The following is a 15,977-nucleotide window of genomic DNA, read 5'->3' as shown; positions in this document are numbered from 1 at the left end:
CATTTTCATTTTTATTATTTTATCATAAATAGTTTTAAGTTTTATTTTTATTAAATACAGAGTAAAGTGAAAATAGAATGTAGTTTTAAAAAATAATGTGTAACTTTTGCACAGTGGCAGTATCATAGCCAATGAGGTTTATCTGAGGTGCGATTATTGCTAATTAAAAAATAATGTGTAAAACCAGTTTTCATAAATTAAATAATTTTTTTTGAAACTACTATATGCACTCTAAAGAAAATAGAATGACTCTTGTATTAGTAGTGACATAAATACTTCTTATCTTTCTTTTTTTCAAGGCATAGCTCCAGTGCTAGCTCCTTACTGAATCTCTTCTTGAGTTCCTTCCCTTCCCCTGAGTATGTTGTTGGGTGCCCCTTGGTCTTGCCATTCTCCCTTGCTATTTGTTTACCTGTCGGTCTTTCCTACTAAGTTGCATATATATTTTCCCAGAACAGGAACCAGAATTATTCACTTGCTAAACCTTTCTTCCCATCTCCCATCTCAGTGTTTTGCTCATAGGAAATACTTAATAAATGTTTGTCAAATTGAACTGAATTTGTGCTTATAATTCTTTAAAGTGAGACATACCTGTGTTGGTTTCCTGTTTTATTCTGATATCTGTCTTAATAAAGGAGTACCTAATAATGTAATACGCATTTGTATGTTTTTTTAAAACTCTGGGTGAAATAGCATAGCATATACTACTATTTTCTTTCTTTTTCTTTGTTATTGTTCTGAATTAGAAAGCAAGCTTTCTCCCTTTTGACAACTTTCTGAGCTGATCGAAGTATCAAGACAGTTCCCAGGCAGCACTTAATTTTTATTTTATTTTATTTATTTTACTTTTATGTCCATTAATTAACATATAGTTTATTATTAGTTTCATAGGTAGAGTTTAGTGATTCATCAGTTGCTAATACCCATTGCTCATTACATCAAGTGCTCTCCTTAATGCTCATCACCCAGTACCCTGTCTCCCTACCCACCTCCCCTCCAGCAACCCTCAGTTTGTTTCCTATAGTTAGAGTCTGTTATGGTTTGTCTCCCTCTCTGATTTCGTTTCATTTTATTTTTCCCTCCCTTTCCCTATATTCATCTCCTCTGTTTCTTAAATTCCAGCACCTAATTCTTAATATGATCTTTTTGGGTCATAGTTATTGTTTTCATTGTACTTTAAAGATTTTAAATATTTTGCCCCCCACCCCTTACAGGTCTGGAAACTAAGTCTTTTTTTTTTCTTTTTTTTTTTTTTTTGAGATTTTGTTGATTTACTTCTCAGAGAGCAAGAGAAGCACAAGCAGGGGGAAATACAGAGAGAGGCGCAGGCTCCCCGCTGAGCAAGGAGCCCAGGACCCTAGGATGATGACCTGAGCCAAAGGCAGACGCTTGGACGCCTGGGTGGCTCAGTGGGTTAAGCCGCTGCCTTCGGCTCAGGTCGTGATCCCAGGGTTCTGGGATCGAGTCCCGCGTCGGGCTCTCTGCTCAGCGGGGAGCCTGCTTCCCTTCCTCTCTCTCTGCCTGCCTCTCTGCCTACTTGTGATCTTTCTCTGTCAAATAAATAAATAAAAAATCTTAGAAAAAAAAAAAAAAGAAAGAAATTGTCAAAGGCAGACGCTTAGCCCGGCTGAGCCACCCAGGAGTTCCAGGAAACTAAGTCTTAAGCATAAATAATTTTCCCAAATTAACACAGCTAGAAAGTGGTATGAATAAAATGTTGCCTGATATAAATTGAGAAGATTAAATTAGAAGGTCTGCCTGTCTTCTTTCAGCTCCAAAGTCTTTGAAGTTCTGGGAATCTTTTACATTATTTGAACATCTGTATAAGCAGTAAAATATTTCACAAAGTGAACTTGTTTGGGGGGACAGTGTCAGGTTGCTTTCAGGCTCAAACCAGTTACTGCTCTCACAAAGATTGTTTGCTGACCATGCAGGAGGGCTCCTCATAGTGGCAATAAAGCAGTAATTTTTTCAGCTTCACCAGGTTTTAATGCTTCTATATTTTTATCTTCCGTTTTGGGTGGTGGTTATACAGCTGTCAGTTGTCTACCCAGTTGCCCCAGGGCTTTCTTGTGTCAGGCAAAATTTGGGAGAACCCAGACTGCTGAGTGCCCTGGCTCCACCTACTGTCATTCTGAGGCAAACATCTTCCTACTGTTTCTCCTTTGAGAGTTGTTTCAAATTTATGTTTGTATATTGCTTTTTCCCCTTGACTTTCGATATTATAGTTTTCTTTTCATTTCCAAAAACTTGGTTTTACTTACTAAGAAATTTCTAAATTATGGGAATGTTGTTAATGTCTGTAATTTTTATTTGGTGAGAGAATACAAAGAAATTGTGTTTGGGGGTATGAAAATATTGTAGTTTTCAAATTTGAAAAAATTCCTTAAGTCTATATTCAAATAGGATTCCCTCTATAAAAAAATATTTTTTTTTCTTTAATGTTTTAGTATACTAACTGTGTGGTATATGACTGAATCTCTAGTTTTTACTTCTGGTAACTTTTTTAAAAAAGATTTTATTTATTTATTTGACAAAGAGAGAAACAGGGAGAGAGGGAACACCAACAGGGGGGGAGTGAGAGAGGGAGAAGCAGGCTTCCTGCTGAACAGTGAGCCCGATGCGGGGCTTAATCCCAGGACCCTGGGATCATGACCTGAGCTGAAGGCAGACGCTTAATGGCTGAGCCACCCAGGTTCTCCCCACTTCTGGTAAAAAACTTTTAATTGAATTTTCTGAGAGCATCCCAAACCCAATTAAACTCCAAAGAGTAGTAATTTAGCCTTCATTTTCTTTTTTCTTTTTTTTTTCATTTATTTGTTTTCAGCATAACAGTATCATTATTTTTTCACCACACCCAGTGCTCCATGCAGTCCGAGCCCTCTATAATACCCCCCACCTGGTACCCCGACCTCCCACCCCCCCACCACTTCCAACCCCTCAGATTGCTTTTCAGAGTCCATAGTCTCTCATTATTCACCTCCCCTTCCAATTTACCCCAACCCCCTTCTCTCTAACTCCCCATGTCCTCCATGCTTTTTGTTATGCTCCACAAATAAGTGAAACCATATGATAATTGACTCTCTCTGCTTGACTTATTTCATTCAGCATAATCTCTTCCAGTCCTGTCCATGTTGCTACAAAAGTTGGGTATTCGTCCTTTCTGATGGAGGCATAATACTCCATAGTGTATATGGACCACATCTTCCTTATCCATTCATCTGTGGAAGGGCATCTTGGTTCTTTCCACAGTTTGGTGACCGTGGCCATTGCTGCTATAAACATTGGGGTACAGATGGCCCTTCTTTTCACTACATCTGTATCTTTGGGGTAAATACCCAGGAGTGCAATTAGCCTTCATTTTCTATCATTTATTTATATTATATTTAAATTTTAAACTATAAAAACAGTATAACCACGTTGTGGAAAATACAGACGAAAGAGAAAAGATTGGTTTACCATCTTAAAAAACCCATTCTTATCATATTGGTGTTTGGGGTAACCTTCAGCAACCATAGTTATGCCCAGCCATGATTAATGAAAACAGTTTTATAGTTGTGCTAGTTACCAACTTATCCCTCAGCTCCAAACTGATTCATTGCATACTCTGTGAAAATGGACCTTTACATAGGTTCCTTTGCTAAGTGGCTGAATGTTAAACTTTACCAGTAGAGGGCACTGGAGAGACATTGGAAGAGGGAGGGGCTTTCCATCTTGGTTCTGAGGTGCTGGCCTGGTAGGTTCTCCACTGCCTGGCTCTTGCAGTACAAATGGCTTATCTAGTGTCTCTCTGACAGTACATGAATATTCTAGTGCCCTGATCTTAAAGCTTGTCAGCTTTTACAGTGATAGCTCCTGCGGAGCACTGCAGTCAGCAGGATCCCCTGGCCAGTAGCTCCACACTCCATGTGATCAGCTTTCCCTGGCTCCCTAGAGGGCATATGAAGAACAACGTTCTTAAGGGTATAATTTTCAGTAAGCTCTGCAGTTGTGGCACTACAGCAACTTTTCTGTTGTTCTGTGAGCTGTGGTCATGCCCTTTCCAACAGGGTTTAGATCTCAGTCCTGGCTGAGACCTCTTCTTTTAGTATTTATCTCCAACCTAGGAATAGTGGCCATTCCTTATATCTGCTATTTCTATATTCTCAAATATTCTCTTCTTATTAGCTAATCCCTCATTATTCCAAGTTTCTCGTAGGTAATGATTCTTTATGGTAAACTTTTCTTTTTCAAATTACCCTCTGGTGAGGGTTTCCCAAACACCAAAATGATAAAAATGGATATTTTAAGATGGTAAAATAATGGATTTTCTTCTTCTTTTTCCTGTATTTTCTACAATAAGGCTATATTGTTTTTATAATTAAAAATATTAATATAGGGGCACCTGGGTGGCTCAATGGGTTAAAGCCTCTGCCTTCGGTTCAGGTCCCAGGGTCCTGGGATAGAGCCCCACATCGGGCTCTCTGCTCAGTAGGGAGCCTGCTTCCTCCTCTCTCTGTCTCTGCCTGCCTCTCTGCCTACTTGTCTGTCAAATAAGTAAATAAAATCTTAAAAAAAAAATATTAACATAAATGAATGATAGAAAGTAAAACCCAAATTACTTCTCCTTAGAGTTTGATTGGTCCTTGAGTTACACCATTTAAAAAAAATATTTTATTTATTTGTTTGAGAGAGTACACATGCTTGCACATGAGTGGGTAGGGGGAGGGACAGAAGGAGAGGGAGAAGCAGGCTCTTGCTGAGCAGGGAGCCTGACTCAGGGCTCAATTTCAGGACCCTGATCATGACCGGAGCTGAAGGCAGATGCTTAACCAACTGAGCCACCCAGGTGCCCTGACTTATACCATTTTTAAAGGAGAAATTTTCAGTCCGTGGTCATTTTATGTGCATTCTTTTTTGTCCAGTAAAGTTAAATGACCTAATATTTATATAACTCCTTGTTTATAAAGCAATTTCATATCAGCTTTTAATCAGCTGATTTAAATCAGCTTTTTAAAAAACTTTTATTCTTGACTTTATAATCTTACCTTTATAGTTTTTTTGCCTTTGTAGTTAAACCTTTTGGTCTCATGTTTAAAAACTCATTGCCACTCCAAGGTCATCAAGCTATTTTCCCGTGTTTTCTTCTAAAATTTATGTTGTTTTACCTTTCACGTTTAGATCTGCATTACATCTCAAAATAAAAAGTATGAGTTTGGGGCCCAGATTCGTTTTTTCCCCATGTAAGTATCTATTTGATCCAGAACCATTTATTGAAAAGACCATTTTTTCTATACTACACTGAAGGGCCATGTTTATCACAAATCCGGTGACCATATAAGTTGGTTCTTGGGATCTTTTCTTATTCTTTTTGTCTGTCCTTGCTAATAGGCCTTGATGTCTCTAAATACTCTACCTTTGTTGTTATTTGAGATTGTCTGGGTTCTTCTTGGCCTTCTGAATTTTCATATAAAGTTTATAACCACTTTCTCAATTTGTACCCAAAAAACCTGTCAGGAGTTTTAGTCTTAAACCTCTTTGTTAGGTTTGTATTGAGGTATGTGATGTGTTTTGATGCTACTGAAAATTACATGTGTAGCACTACAGCTTGCAGTTACAGATTCAAGTTGTCAGTCTGACTCAGGAGTCAAAAATGTCTTTATTACTATGTTTTCTTAACTGTGTAGAGTTATAAAGTGGGTATAGGATCATTATCTAATCTCAAGGCTTATTATCTTCCCAAATACACAGATTCAAGTATAATACAGTAATATTTCAGGAGTCTAGGCCAGAAAGCAAGTCTTTTTTTTTTTTTTTTTAAAAAGACTTTATTTATTTGACAGAGAGATCACAAGTAGGCAGAGAGGCAGGCAGAGAGAGAGAAGGGGAAGCAGGATCCCTGCTGAGCAGAGAGCCCGATGTGGGGCTCTATCCCAGGACCCTGAGATCATGACCTCAGCTGAAGGCAGAGGCTTAACCCACTGAGCCACGTAGGCACCCCAAGAAAGCAAGTCTTCTACAAGGAAAAAATTTGTGCTAGCTTCAAACTTTTCCATAGTAATGTTCAATGGGGAAGACAACAGCATAATACTTACAAACTTTTGAAGGAATGAGAGCCCAACATTTTATAGCTAAGTCATCTTTTGAGAATAAAGGCAGAGCACGATATTCTCAAACACTCAAGATGTCAGGGAATACAATATGTATAACCCTGAAAAACTACATGAAGATGGATTATGAAATCTAAACAAGTAGATCATCGTTTAAAAAACAAACAAACAAAGGCAAAATGGGAAGAAAAGTTATGGGGAAAAAGACTAGTGATAGTTACTTTATCCATTTAAATAGAGATTTGGGGCTAAAAACAAGGCTGAACATAGAATTACCATATGATGCAGGAATTCCTTTCCTAGGGATATACCCTAGAGCATTGAAAACATGTCTACACACAAAAAAATGTATTATGAATGTTCATAGCACATTATTTATAAAGTCAAAAGAATGGGAAACAACCCAGATGTCTTAACTGATGAATATATAAGTAAGATGTGTCATACCCACCCAGTGGACTATTTGGCAAATATTTTATATTTAAAAGAATGAAGTTGGACCCCTGGGTGATTCAGATGGTTAAGTGTCTGCTTTTGGCTTAGGTCATGATCCTGGGGTTCTGGTATCGAGTCCTGCGTTGGTCTCCCTGCTCAGCGGGGAGCCTGCTTCTCTCTCTGCCTCTGCGTCTCTTTCACTCTCTGTCTCTTATGAATTAAAAAAAAAAGGAAGTTATAGATACATGCTTGCTACAAAATGGATGAGCCTTGAAAGCATTATGCTACAAAATGGTTGAGCCTTGAAAGCATTATGCTAAGTGAGAGAAGCTAGACATAAAAGATTACATATTGTATGATTTCATGTATATAAAATGTCTAAAATAGCTGAATCCATAGACACAGCAAGTAGATCAGTGGTTGCCAGCCACTGTGGGGAGGAGAGATGGGGAGTGACTGCTAATGGGTCTGGGGTTTCATTTTGGGCTGATGAAAATGTTCTAAAATTAGTCATCATGGTTGCACAAGTCTGTAAATATGTTAAAAACCACTGAATTGTATACATGAAAAGGGTTTCATGATATGTGAACTATATATTGATAAAGCTGTTATTAAAAAAACCCACAAAGGTAGAAAATGTTTGCAGAACTAGACGTACATCCTTGACATTGTGAAATAATAGGCATCAACAATGTGGAAATGACTAAAAAAAAATAAGTACATAGGGGAAGAGAGGTGGGAGAAAATTTTGGAGTGTGAATTTTCTTATGTTTCACAGCAAGAATGCATTTGCTATAGGGGCGCCTGGGTGATTCAGTTGGTTAAGCGTCTGACTTTTGATTTCTCAGAGTCATGGGATCAAGCCCTGGTATACTCCCCACTCAGCATGGCATCTGCTTGTCCTTCTCCCTCTGCTCCATCCCATCCTTCCCCGCTCCTCTCCTCACATACACACTCTCTCAAATAAATAAATAAACTTTTTTTTTTTTTTAAAGGATGCTATTAAAAAAAAATCCAGGTCTCTTTTCTGTTTTTTAGGTTTTTTTTTTTTTAAGATTTTGTTTATTTACTTGAGAGAGAGCCTTTACCAGGGACAGGGGAACAGGCAGAAGAAGAGGGAGAAACAGACTTCCTACTGAGCAGGGAGCCCGATATGGGGCTTGATCCCAGGACATCTGAGTGAAAGGCAGATGCTTAACTGACTGAGCCACCCACGTGCTCCTCTTTTAGTCATTTTCATATTCAGTTTTACTTTCTTTTTGAAATTAAATATTTCTAATACTTTTTTTTAAAGGTTATGTCTAATATCCTATAAAACTTTTTCTTAATTGATCCATTCTTTCATCGCTCTCTATATGTAAAGCTTATTAGCAAAACATGCTGCCATCTGCTATAACCATTGTTAAATTAAAAGAGAAACACATAAGTTTATGAATAATACTAGAGGATAAGGGAGAAACTACTATACTCTGATTTCATCAAGCATGCATGTATGGATTTATTCATTCTACCAGACTTTCCTTAGTGCCTGCTCTGTCCTTGGTATTGTACCAAATGAAAAGCATTATAAATATGAGTTAGACATGGCCCCTGTCCAAAAAAGTTCATAGTCTAATAGGGCAGCTTGTTATGCTTTCTTTGGACAGCTTTAATTTTAGAATGTTTTGCCTTACATTGAGTGGAAATCTACTTCTCTGTAACTTCAGTGATTTTAATTTTGATAGTTTACAGCTTCTGGAAACCTTATTCACTCGTAGTTTAACAATCCTTCAGAGATTTGAAGACTGGAATCATGCCGTTCTCATATGATGTTTTTATTAGTTAAGTGAATGATTCCTTTATTTTAGTCTCTTCTCTCAGTACTTAAGATTTGTGTTTGTGTAAAGTAGGGTGCCATAAATAGGTAAATATTCCAAAGAGAAGCTGAAGTAAAGCAGGGAGAAGGATGACCACTACCCATCTCTTCACATTTTTACCTCTAAATTTTGCTTTGAGGTAGTATATTCAGATTTTCCCCAAGATGGTCTACTGTCATCTTTCTCTCTTTGGATCTTTCTCTTACAGTTGTCCTTATTCTGTCTGTCACAGCAGCCTATATTTGTGGTTTACAGTTTCTCATTCTAATTTGTAAAACTTTGCATTGTCCTTAACTGAGTTTTAGGTAGTTTATAAGACTCTTCTACCCCCTGCCTCCAGGTGATTTGAAATGTGTTTCTGATTTTCATAGTATTGACATCTCAGCTGAATTTAATATTATCTGTACCTTTGGGCATATTTTGATTCCTTTATCTCAGCCATCAGTAAAGATTTTTGTTAGTTTGAATCCTAGGACCCTCTGAAATGGCATCTTCTTCAGGTTTCAGTATCTTCTGCAAGTTTACTTAAAGCTGTTGAAACTGTTGTTTGGATATATAATTATCAGTCAGTCTAGTTCCCCACCTTATGTTTTCACCTTCCACCGAGGCAAATTATTTTGCTATTTGTACAATTGGGAATTTACTTAAAACATTTTTAATAGAATACTCTTTGATATAATTTTTTAAAAGATTTTATTTGTTTATTTTGGACAGAGAACATGAGTGGGGGAAGGGATAGAGGGAGAGAGAATTCCAAGCAGACTCTGCGCTGTGTGGAGCCTGATTTGGGACTTGATCTCACAACCTTGAGATCATGACCTTAGCCAAAATCAAGCCTGACCAAAATCAAGCCACTTAGGCACACCCTCTTTGGTGTAATTTTTAAAATATTAATAAGGACCTTCTTTACACAGACATTGTGTTAGTACATTAAAGGATAAGAACCTTGACTGTAAGGACAGATAGACCTGGAATAAGATCTTGGCCATGCCATTTGTTTACTGTGAGAACTTGGGTAAATTAAATAGTCTCTTAGCCTGGGGCACCTGGGTGGCTTAGTTGGTTGAGTATCTGCCCTCTGCTCTTGTCATGATCCTGGAGTCTAGGGATCGAGTTCTGCATCCGGCTCCCTGCTCAGCAGGGATCTGCTTCTCTCTCTGCTTCTCCCCCCAACTCATGCTCACTCTCTCTCTTGCTGTCTCTCAAATAAATAAATAAAATATTTTAAAAAACTAATCTCTTAGCCTGACTTTATTGTTTGCTTAATGGGACAATAATGTTTCAATAGGTTGTTGTGAGAAGCAAGTTATCACATGTATAATATGAAGTTCTGTACTTGGTCCTTAACATGCCAGTAGACTGTAGTTCGTTCTCTCTTTTCAGGATGTAAATCAAATCTTATCACATCTATGAAACTGTCCCCAACTGTTTTATTCTCTTTCCTAAAAGTTTCTTTAATTAATTTTTATTTTATTTATATTTATATTAAAAATATAAAAATCCAGTACATTAAAAAATAAATAAAAATCCCGCTAGTGGTAGAAGAATTGTACTAAAACTAAAAAGCAGTGCCTTTCCCTCATTTCTTTCTACCCTCTAGTTCTACTCCTCAGAAGCAAAACTTTTTTTAAAAAACAGTTTTATTGAGGTAGAGTTGGCATACAACAGAGTGTGCATACTTGAGGTGTATAAATCAAGTTTTGACATATATACATGTGTGAAATCATCACCACAGTCAAGATACTGAAGACACCTCGGCTCTACCCCACACCCATTGTTCTTCTTTCTGACACTATAGGTTAGTGTATATTTTTCTAGACTTTTATATGAACTGTTTTCATTCTTGTCTGCTAATTCTTACATATGTGTCAGTTCTGGATTAGTTTCACTGGATTATTTGTCTCACTATGGGTTGTGTTTCTTTTTTTCTGTGCTTGGTAATTTTTTTTTTTTAGGATTTATTTATTTATTTTAAAGGGAGAGAGAGAGAGAGACCCCATGTGCGCAAGTAGCGGGGAAGGATAGAGGGAGAAGAAGGGAGAGTCTTTGAGCAAACTCTCTGCTGAGCACAGAGCCTGGTGTGAGGTTCCATCCCACAATTCTGAGACCATGACCTGAGCCAAAACCTGAGAGTTGGACGCCCAACCTACTGAGCCACCCTGGCACCCCCATATGCGTGGTAGTCTTTGAATGGATGCCAGACATTTTGATTTTTACCTTGTTGGGTATTGGATATTTTTTGTATACCAGAAATAGCCTTGAGGTTTGTTCTAGTATTCAGTTAAGTTACTTAGGAATCAATTTTTATTTTAAATTTTGTCTCTGGTATTATTGAGATATAATTGAAAACAGTTGACCCTTGAGTAATATGGAGTTGTGGAATATGGATCTGCCCATGCAGTCAAAAAGCCATGTATAATTTTTGACTCTCCAGGATATAACTATTAATAACTTACTGTTGACCAGAAGCCTTACCAATAATATAACAGTTGATTAACACATATTTTGTGTTATATGTAACATATACTGTATGTTTATGATACAGTATGTTAGAGAAAAGAAAATATTAGTAAGAAACTCAAAAGGAAAAGAAAATGTATTACAGTACTATATTATATTTATTGGACCTGTGCAGTTCAAACCTGTGTTGTTCAAGGGTCTACTGTGTAACATTATGTTTAAGGTATACAGCATGTTGATTTCATAAACATATATTGTAAAATGATTACCAGCATAGCGTTACATAATTACCTGTCACATAATTGCCATTTGTGTGTGTGTGTGTGGTGAGAACATTTAAGATGAACTTTCTTAACAACTTTTAAGTATATATTATAGTATTATTAGCTGTAGTCACCCTGCTGTATATTAAATCTCCAGAATTTGTTAATCCTATAACTGAAAGCTTGTACACCTTGGCCAATATGTCCTTATTCTGCAGTTCCCCACCCCAACCCTTGGTAACTACCATTCTATTCTCTATTTCTCTGAATTTGGCTTTTTTAGATTCCAGATATACATGATGCCATATAGTATTTGGTTATCAGGGTAAGCTGGATTCATGAATACAAGTTTGGAAGTATAACCTTCTATTTTTGGGGAACAGTTTGAGAAGGTTTGGTGTTAATCCTTTTAAATATTTAATAGAATTTACCAAGGAAACTGCTTGTCCTCAGCTTTTCTGTGTTGGGAGGCTTTTGATTACTGATTCACTATCCTTACTTGTTATTGTTTTATTAGGATTTTCTTTTTCTTCCTGATTCAGTCTTGGTGGACTGTATATATCAAGAATTTATCCATTTCTTCTAGGTTTTCCAGTTTGTTGGCATATAATTGTTCATAGTATTCTCTCATGATCCTTTATGTTTCTGTGGTATTAGTTGTAATGTCCTCTTTTAGTGGTGATTTTATTTGAATTCTCTTGCTTTTTTTCTGAGTTCGTGTAGCTGAGGGTTTGTCAGTTTTTATCTTTTAAAAAGCCGGCTCTGGGACACCTGGGTGGCTCAGTTGTTAAGCGTCTGTGTTTGGCTCAGGTCATGATTCTAGTGTCCTAAGGTGGAGTCCAGCATCAGGCCCCCTGCTTACTTCTCTCTCTCCAACTCCTCCATGCTTGGGCTCCCTCTCACGCTGTCTCTCTCTATCAAATAAATAAATAAAATCTTTTAAAAAATAAATAAAAAATAAAAAACCAGCCCTACATTTCATTAATCTAATACATTTATTTCTACTCTGATTTTTCTTTCTTTACTTCTCCTAACTTTGGGCTTACTTTTTTTTAGTTCTTTGAGGTATAAAGTTAGGTTGTTTATTTGAGATTTTTCTTTTTTCTTCTTTAAAGATTGTTTATTATATGAAAGAGGGAGAGAGAACATGCTTGTCGTGGGGGGAAGACAGGAAAAGAGAGAGAGAATCTCAAGCAGACTCCACTAAGCACAGAGCCTGTTGTTAGGCAGAGAGGCAGCGGAGAGAGAAGGGGAGACAGGCTCCCCGCTGAGCAGAGATTCTGATGTGGGGCTCTATCCCAGGATCCGAGATCATGACCTGAGCCAAAGGCAGAGGCTTAAACCAATGAGCCACCCAGGTGCCCCTCTGTCCCGGCCGGCGCGACAAATCGACCAGGAACGTGAGGGTAAGAGGATGAAGAAAAGAAGTTAAGAGACAAAGAGATGGGGGCAGGAGGAGCACTGAGGAGGATGTACAATAGTGCTAAGTTTATTCAAAGCATTAAGGCCATATATATAGTGATAGGAGAAATAATACACCTGTGTCCAGTTAAACAACCACGAGTTCCCATAATAAGTTTCACCTTTAACTATAATCAGACCTCGTGACGCCAAACGGCTGATGCCAATACAATTGTTCTGTATTGATACAGCAAACCTGAAAGTAATTTATGAGCAGTATTAGGGCAGCAAGGACCAGCAATGAACTTTTGACCCCAACCGAATTGTTCTCATTTGTTTAGCAAGAGTGTGGGAAGTCACGTAGGCCAGCGCACAACACATAGCACAGACCCTTTCTCAGTGCTACTCACTGTTTCCCATCCTAAACCTTTTGTTAGGTTATTCAGACTTTAAAGGAGGCACAAGTCAGGGCCTGGTTTGGTCTTCCTCTCAGGCCTATTGTGGCCTCCCACACCCCTCCTTTTAGAATTATTTTAACTGCATTCCATAAGTTGGTATATTGTTTCCATTTTCATTATTTCAAGATATTTTTTAATGTAACTTTTGATTTCTTCTTTGCTCCATTTGTTGTTCAGGAATATGTTAATTTCCACATATTTGTGCATTTCTAGTTTTCCTCCATGTTACTGATTTCTAGTTTTATACCACTGTGGTCAGAAAAGATACTTTGTATGATTTCAGTTTTAAAATTTTGCTAAGATTTGTTTTGTAACATTAGTCTATCCTGAAGAATGTGTTTTCTGCTGCTCTTGGATGCAATGGTCTATATAGATCTGTTAGGTCCTTTTGGTGTCAAGCATAGTTTAAGTCCAACTTTTCTGTATTAGTTTTCTGTCTGGATTTACTATTCATGTAGAAAGTGGGGTATTGAAGTCTACTATTAATTGTATTGTCTGTTTCTTCCTTCAGATCTGTTAGTGTTGCTTAATATATTTATATTTTCTGATGTTGGGTACATACATACTTACAGTTATTATATCCTCTTGATGAATTAAGCCTTCGTTATTGCATAATGATCTTGTCTTTTTTACAGTTTTTGTCTTAAAGTCTATTTTGTCTGAGTGTAGCTATGCGTACTTTCTTTTGGTTTCCCTTGCATGGAATATATTTTTTCCATATCATCTCTTTGAGCATATGCATGTCGTTAAAGCTGAAGTTAATCTCTTGTAGCTGGCAAGCATACAGTCAGGTCTTGTTTTTTGTCCATCTAGCCATTGTGTGCCTTTTAATTGCAAAATTTACAATTAGATTTTAGATAATTTACATTTAGATTTAGATAATTTATTTTTTAGATAACTTATATTTACATTTAGAGTACTTACTGATAGTTAAGGACATACTAATGCCATCTTTTTGTTTTCTAGCTGTTACATAGTTCCCTTATTCCTCTTGTTGCCTTATTTTGTTTCTGTTTGTGTGTTTGTTTTTAAAGATTTTATTTATTTATTTGATAGACAGAGATCACAAGTAGGCAGAGAGGCAGGCAGAGAGAGAGAGGAAGGAAGCGGGCTCCCTGCAGAACAGAGAGCCCGATGCCTGATCCCAGGATCCTGGGATCATGACCTGAGCCGAAGGCAGAGGCTTTAACCCACTGAGCCACCCAGGCGCCCCGCTTCCGTATTTTTGAATTGATGATTTTCTGTAGTTATATGCTTTGATTCCCTCTCTTTATTTTTCTGTAGGTTTTTGCTTTGTGGTTACCCTGAGGCTTACCTAAGACAACTTATAGATGTAACAGCCTTTTTTTCTGCTGGTAACAACTTTGCTTGCTAAAACTCTACCCATTTATTCTCTTCCTTGTAAGTTTTTGATATAACAGTTTACCTCTTTTTTTGTTGTCTATTCATTAATAAATTATTATAGTTATAGTTTTTTTTGTTTTGTTTTTGTTTTAAATTCCAGAATGGCTAACATACAATGTTATATTAGTTCCAGGTGTACATTGTAGTGATTTAACAATTCTATACATTACTCAGTGCCCTTTATGATAAATACATTCTTAATCCCCATCCCCTGTTTAACCCATTCCTCCCCCACCTCCCCTCTGGTCACCATCAGTTTGTTTTCTTTCTTTCTTTCCTTTTTTTTTTTTTTTTTAAAGATTTTTATTTATTTATTGAGAGAGAGGTAGTGAGAGAGAGCATAAGCGAGGAGAAATCAGAGGGAGAAGCAGACTCCCCATGGAGCTGGGAGCCCGATGCGGGACTCCATCCCAGGACTCCGGGATCATGACCTGAGCCGAAGGCAGTCGTCCAACCAACTGAGCCACCCAGGCGTCCCATCAGTTTGTTTTCTATTGTTAGGGATTTGTTTCATGGTTTCTCTTGCTCTCTCTTTTTTTTTTCCTTTGCTCATTTGTTTTGTTTCTTAAACTCCACATATGTATGAAATCATATGGTATTTGTCTTTCTCTGACTGGCTTATTTGCCTTAGCATTATATTCTAGATCCATCCATGTTGTTCTAAATGGCAAGATTTCATTCTTTGTTATGGCTGAAAAATACTCCATTGTGTATACATATGCTACATCTTCTTTATCCCTTCATCTATGGATGGAAACTTGGGCTGCTGCCAGAATTTGGCTGTTGTTAATTATGCTATAATAAGCATGGTGTGCATATATCCCTTCAAATTAGTGTTTTCACATTCTTTTAAAAATTTTATCATTATTTTAATATTTTATATTATAAATATTTTATAATTTCAATGTTATAATTTGATATTAATATTTTATTGCTATTATAAATAGAAAATATTATACATGTTTTTATATTTATTTATTTATTTATTTGACAGAGAGAGAGAGAGAGAGAGAGAGAGTACATGAAGGGGGAGCAGCAGGCAGAGGGAGAGGGAGAAGCAGCCTCCCCACTGAGCAGGGAGCCAGATTCGGGCTCCATCCCAAGACTCTGGGATCATGACCTGAGTTGAAGGCAGTCGCTTAACCATCTGAGCTGCCCAGGTACCCCAGTGTTTTCATATTCTTTGGGTAAATACCCAGGAGTGCAATTACTAGATTTTAAGTAGTTTTATTTTTAACTTTCTGAGGAAGCTCCATACTGTTTTCCACAGTGGCTGCACTAGTTTGCATTCCCACCAGCAGTGCATGAAGGTTCCTTTTCCTCCACATCCTTGCCAACACCTGTTGTTACCTGTGTTGATTTTAGCCATTCTGACAGGTGTGAGGTGATACCTCATTGTGGTTTTGATTTGCATTTCCCTGACAACGAGTGATGTTGAGCATCTGTTCATGTGTCTTTTGGCCATCTGCATGTCTCTTGGCGAAGTGTCTGTTCATATTTTCTGCTGATTTTTAAATTGGATTATTTGGTTTCTTGGGTTTTGTATCAGTCCCTTCTATATTTTGGATACTAACACCTTATTGGATATGTGATTTGCAGCTGTAGTTTTGT

At 37.3% G+C, this 15,977-nt stretch overlaps 1 protein-coding gene and 1 non-coding gene across 3 annotated transcripts in view; both read left to right on the top strand.

Moving 5' to 3' along the window:
* Positions 1-15,977, top strand: part of ACER3 (alkaline ceramidase 3) — a 169,906-nt gene that overhangs the window by 32,922 nt on the left and 121,007 nt on the right. The gene's annotated exons all lie outside the window — the stretch shown is intronic.
* Positions 103-239, top strand: LOC116600525. The gene has a single exon (XR_004289702.1). It is a non-coding gene; the product is annotated as a U4 spliceosomal RNA (small nuclear RNA).

This window comes from Mustela erminea, chromosome 9 (genome assembly GCF_009829155.1).
Source record: "Mustela erminea isolate mMusErm1 chromosome 9, mMusErm1.Pri, whole genome shotgun sequence".
Classification (NCBI taxonomy): Eukaryota; Metazoa; Chordata; class Mammalia; order Carnivora; family Mustelidae; genus Mustela; species Mustela erminea.
The sequence above is the reverse complement of the archived record's forward strand: the minus strand, read 5'-3'. Positions and strand labels throughout refer to the sequence as shown.